Here is a 5,269-nt window from a genome sequence, read left to right on the forward strand (position 1 = left end):
AACGGTGTTGATGCCTGGAACACGTGGGGAATACTGCAGACAGTCAAGGTATGGATGTCAGATTCTAAAATGACCTTTAGGTAAGCGCCATTTTGCCAGAGCCCAAGACCCAGTGGGAGTGGAGGAACACGTCCATAGCTGCTGGATCTTCCTTCCTCCCCACGGTCCAGTGAGCAGTTGATTAGGCTGTGGGCCCTCATGCCAAGACTGGTCTCTTATTGAGTTCTGGGGAATGCCAGGCTGACATGAATGATCTCAAGAACAACTTTGAGGGCAGAGTTAATGGTCGTGGGGAAATTGAGAAGTTTTTTTCCCCCCAAGAATATGGAAGATAAATCAAGATAAAAGAAGATTAATGAAAAGTATTGTCACTGTCACTGTCCTCCCGTTGTTCATCGATTTTCTCCAGCGAGCCCAGTAACATCTCCATTGTGAGACTTTGTTGTTACTGTGTGTGGCATATCGAATACGTCACGGGTAGCTTGCCAGGCTTCACCGTGTGGGCAAGATACTCTCAGTAGCTTGCCAGGCTCTCCGAGAGGGGCAGAGGAATCGAACTCTAGTCGACTATGTTGGCTGCATGCGAGGCAAACGCCCTACCCACTGTGCTATTGCTCTAGCCCATGAAAAGTATTAAAGATCAGAAAATTATAATTGAGTGTGTGTGGGGGGGAATTGAACAGAAGATTGGTCAGATGAAGCACTTGAATATTTTTAAGACTATTTTCAATTGTTTGAATTAGGGAAGATACAAGAAAATACAAGAAAAATGAAAAAATTAAGAATGAAGAGAAGTAGAAAGCAAGAGTGAAGTAGAATTAAAGAATCTGGAAGAATGAATGGGTCCTAGGAGTCTCGCTCTCAGTCAAAATCTCCAACTGGAACACTTGCTCATGTAAAATTGGAGAGCAGGTCAGGATCTCATACTCCTTCGATGGTTTCCAAACACCCTGAATCACATTCTTGATCAAGATCAGAATCCAGATCAAGGTCAAGGAGGCATTCTCATAGACATTACACTGGATCCAGATCCATTCTCACTGTTGTAGAATATCATCTCAAAGTAAGTCATATACACCAGAATACTGGTATTGAAGGAGCCAAAGTCATTCTCCGATGTCTAACTGGAGGAGACATACAGGTAGCAGGGCAATTTCAGATCCTAACACCTGTCTTGGAGTGTTTGGTCTTAGTTTATATACCACAGAGATCTTAGGGAAGCATTTTCTCGATATGTACCATTGAGTGGGATCAATGTGGTTTATGATCAGTGAACTGGATCATCACTAGGATTTGCTTTTGTTTATTTTGAGAGGATTGATGACTCAAAGGAGGCTATGGAAAGGGCAAATGGAATGGAGCAGGATGGCAGAAGAATTTGTGTCAGTTATTCTATCACCTAAAGAGCACACACACCTACACCAGGCATTTACATGGGCATACCAACTCAGAGTGATGGTGAAGGTGGCAGATGCGGTGGTGGAGGTGGAGGAGGTTGCAGGCATCAAGATTCATAACTATGATAGTGAATATAATCATGGATATGACAGATACAAAGATTATGACTACCAGTAGAGAAGATCACCTTTTCTCCTTATGATAGTTGATACAGATCATGATCAAGATCTCGTTCCTACAGCCCAAGACGCTATTGATAAACAGAATGTTTACAGTTGAGGACATCCTTTTCTCTTGATTTTATTTTCTTTTAATTCTGAATTTCCCCAAGCTTTTAATCCTTCCTGTTTCTCAAAAAGAACCCTTGGAAGGGGTTGGAGAGATAGCACAGCGGGTAGGATGTTTGCCTTGCACGTGGTCAACATGGGTTTGATTCCAGCATCCCATATGGTCCCCTGAGCACCTCCAGGAGTAATTCCTGAGTGAAGAGCCAGGAGTAATCCCTGTGCATCGCCAGGTGTGACCCAAAAAGAATCCTTGGAAAAAAATCTTTGGTTTATTCTACACTTTATTTGTTGTATTTGTTATATTGGTGTTTTCCACCCCTTTAATTGTACTCTTAAAGATGTAATTGTTATCATTTTGAGTAGTTAAACATCTCAAGTAAAAAAGTAACTCCCAGTATTATACTTTGTGAATGATTTTTTTCTTTGCTTTTTCAGAAAATTAACTGCTGGCTAATCAGATAAAGAAAGAAATGATCTTTTAAATCTTCTGTTATGTTAAACATTGTAATAGACATTGCATTAGAGATATGCATTTAAGAAGTCCTTTTTTAACTTTCTTTTGAGAAAGATTGTAACACAAAGTAGTTGAGTCATGTCGACTTTATCTGGAGTGGCATAGAGTAGTCGGATAGTTGAGTATATATAGTTGAGTCAGATAGTTGAAACTATAGAAGAAACACTTCCTTTCTTTTGATGAATGGAATGCTTTAGCCCTACAAATTAAGCTGTTTTTTTTTTTTGTAGGAGTACTGCTATTTATTCAGCCACTGATTAGCTGATTGAATTGTGCATGAACTCCACCTTACTTTTTTTTTCTTTTTCCATTTTTTATAATTTTATTTATTGAATCACCATGAGAGCAGTTACAAAGCTTTTGGGTCTAAGTCTCAGTCATACAATGAAACACCCGTACCTTCACCTGTGCCCATTCTCCACCACCAAAAATCCCAGTATACCCCCATCCCACACCCTCCCCCTGCCTGTGGGGCAGATGATTTCTACATTACTCTCTCTCTACTTTGATCACATTCACTATTTCGACACCAGACCCACCATTATTTAAGATTTTATCCCAACACTCAGATCTGCTGAAAAGGCAACAATAGACAATTTGTGTTCTATTGCTGGTTATGAATAACATATGATGTCGTGTGGCTGCAGTAGGGCCATGTGGTTTTGAAGTTCTGAAATTTTAACACTTAAATCTGGAGGGATTTCTGCCAAAAGCCACTGGGTTTAGAGATCTGCTCCTGAGTCTCTGGGATCATGGCCGTTGCGCAGCTTGATGAGGAGCCAAAGAGGCCATTCGGACACATTTCTGACAAAAGCCGCTGGGTTTCAAGATCTGTTTCTGAGTCTCTGGGATCAAGGCCGTTGAGCAGCTTGATGGGGAGCCAGAGAGGCCGTTTGTGGGCGATGACTTGGGGTCTCGTTAGGGTGGGGAGGACAGGCCCGGCTCCACCTCCCCGCCCCCATCCCGTGAGACCCAACAAGTTTCGTCACTGCGGGCCCAAGCCTGACTGTCCAATGGCCTCTGGAGGATGACAGCCACCAAGTCACCAAGAGGGAGCAGGCGGAGGGACAGCACCCATTCCCCCCTGGGGTGGCCCGGTGATAGTAACCTACTGCGGGGTCCAGACACATATCTGCCAAACGCCACTGGGTTTTGAGATTTGTTTCTGAGTCTCTGGGATCAAGGCCGTTGAGCAGCTTGATGAGGAGCCAGAGAGGCCCTTTGTGGGCGATGACTTGGGGTCTCGTTGGGGTGGGGAGGACAAGCCCGGCTCCACCCTCATCCCGTGAGGCCCTGTGTGTCTCGTCACTGGGGGCCCAAATGTGACTATCCAGTGGCCTCAGACGGATGGCGGCCACTGGGCCGCCAGGGGGAGTAGGCCAAGGCACGAAACCTATTCCCACCTGGGTTGTCCCAGCACCGGTAGCCTACTGCAGAGACCAGACGCATTTCTACCTAAAGCCACTGGGTTCTGAGATTCGTTTCTGAGTCTCTGGGATCATGTCCATTAAGCAGTTCAATCAGGAACCAAAGAGGCCTTGCCTCCAATTATATAGATGAGCCGGAGGTGCTTTGTGGGTGTGTTTCCCACATACCTAACTTTTGGCCGTTTACTTTCTTGGTAAACTTTGCCCCAAGTTTTTGGGGTCTGGCCAAAGGCACAGCAGCAATTTTTTGGGGTATCTGGAAGTCTGAAAGCGCCATGTGGCTGCTGATGCACTCGCCTCACAGGTACATATTGACCTGCTGGCGGCACCATACCCCCTTAAGCTGTGTTTTAGAGATGAAAAGTGTGTGGGAATCAAACACTTTGTATTTAAAATACATCTGTTAAAACTTACAAACTTAAAGTGTGATTTTTGTGTTGGCTTTCTTGAAGTATTTAAGTATTCCTTTAATCAGTGAAGGATAACCCTTATTTATTACCTATCATACTTACATACTTTTGCTGTTTGAAATTTTGGTTTAGGGGACAGTGGTTTAAGTTTGCTTTTTTAAAAAAAATTTTATTAATGAAACACCATGAGATACAGTTGTAGACTTACAAATTTTTGTGCTTGGGTTTCAGTTTAAGCAGACTGTTGTATAGTATGAATCTGTAGAAGTATGTGTGGTCAAGACCCTGAATGATCAGTTTGAGGCTCTTTGTGTTCCTAGAACAAACAGACGCCATTGGGCTACACTAGCACGCGACAGGGATGAGTGGAGATGTTACTGGAGCCTGCTCGAGCAAATTGATGATTAACTGGAAGTCAAGTGATCAAGTGATCAAGTGATGTGTGGGAAAAGTAGTCTCTTTTCAAATAAAAGTTAATTTCTTTGAAAAAAATTGAAATGGCCTTTAGTGCCTTATGCTTTATCCTTATCATTAGGATGCCTTTTGTTTTGTTTTCAGGGCTTACTCCTGGCTCTGTGCTCAGGTATCACTCCTGGTGGTGCTCAGAGGACCATATGCAGTGCCAGGGATCAAACCCAGCTCAGCCGTGTGCAAAGCAAGCTCCAACCCACTCTACTATCTCCTCCAGCCCTGAAAGTCTTTTTTTAAGCAGGTGTGATAAAGGGCTGGGAGGTAGCTGAATGGGCTAAGTGCACGTTCTGCATGGAGGAGACCTGAGCTTGAATCCCAGCATTGTGTGGTCCCCAAAGCACTCAGGATTTGGGCACAAAAGTAAACAAACAAAAAGCATAGAAAACAGAAACCAAACAGGCATGACTAGCTAGATTGTTTCTTTAGCGCAATTTCTCAATTAGGAACACATGGCCCTTGTAGGCCCCAGGATATTCCAAAGAGGCCATGGGTGAAAAATTACATGAATGGGGTGCCACTGCATGAGAGTAGGGGGGCGACTAGTAGCATGAGGGGGCACAAGAAAGAAAAAAGGCCAGAAGGGAGAAGGTTAAAAGACGCTGCAATAGAGAAAGAAAGCAAGGGCTGAATAAATGAGGGGAGAAAAGAGAGAAAGGACCCTATCCTATGAGGCTTACCCAAGAGGGTAAGGGGCAGAGACTTGGGGACCGTACGAGATACTGGGATCAAACCCAAATAGGCCAATTGCAAGGCAAACGCTCT

At 43.9% G+C, this 5,269-nt stretch overlaps 1 pseudogene; it reads left to right on the plus strand.

Moving 5' to 3' along the window:
* The first annotated feature begins 245 nt into the window (after positions 1 to 245).
* LOC130041959 (transformer-2 protein homolog alpha-like) lies at positions 246 to 1,760 on the plus strand (annotated as a pseudogene).
* Positions 1,761 to 5,269: the final 3,509 nt, after the last annotated feature.

The sequence above is a fragment of the Sorex fumeus genome, unplaced genomic scaffold, assembly GCF_029834395.1.
Source record: "Sorex fumeus unplaced genomic scaffold, SorFum_2.1 ptg000098l, whole genome shotgun sequence".
In the NCBI taxonomy this organism is placed as follows: domain Eukaryota; kingdom Metazoa; phylum Chordata; class Mammalia; order Eulipotyphla; family Soricidae; genus Sorex; species Sorex fumeus.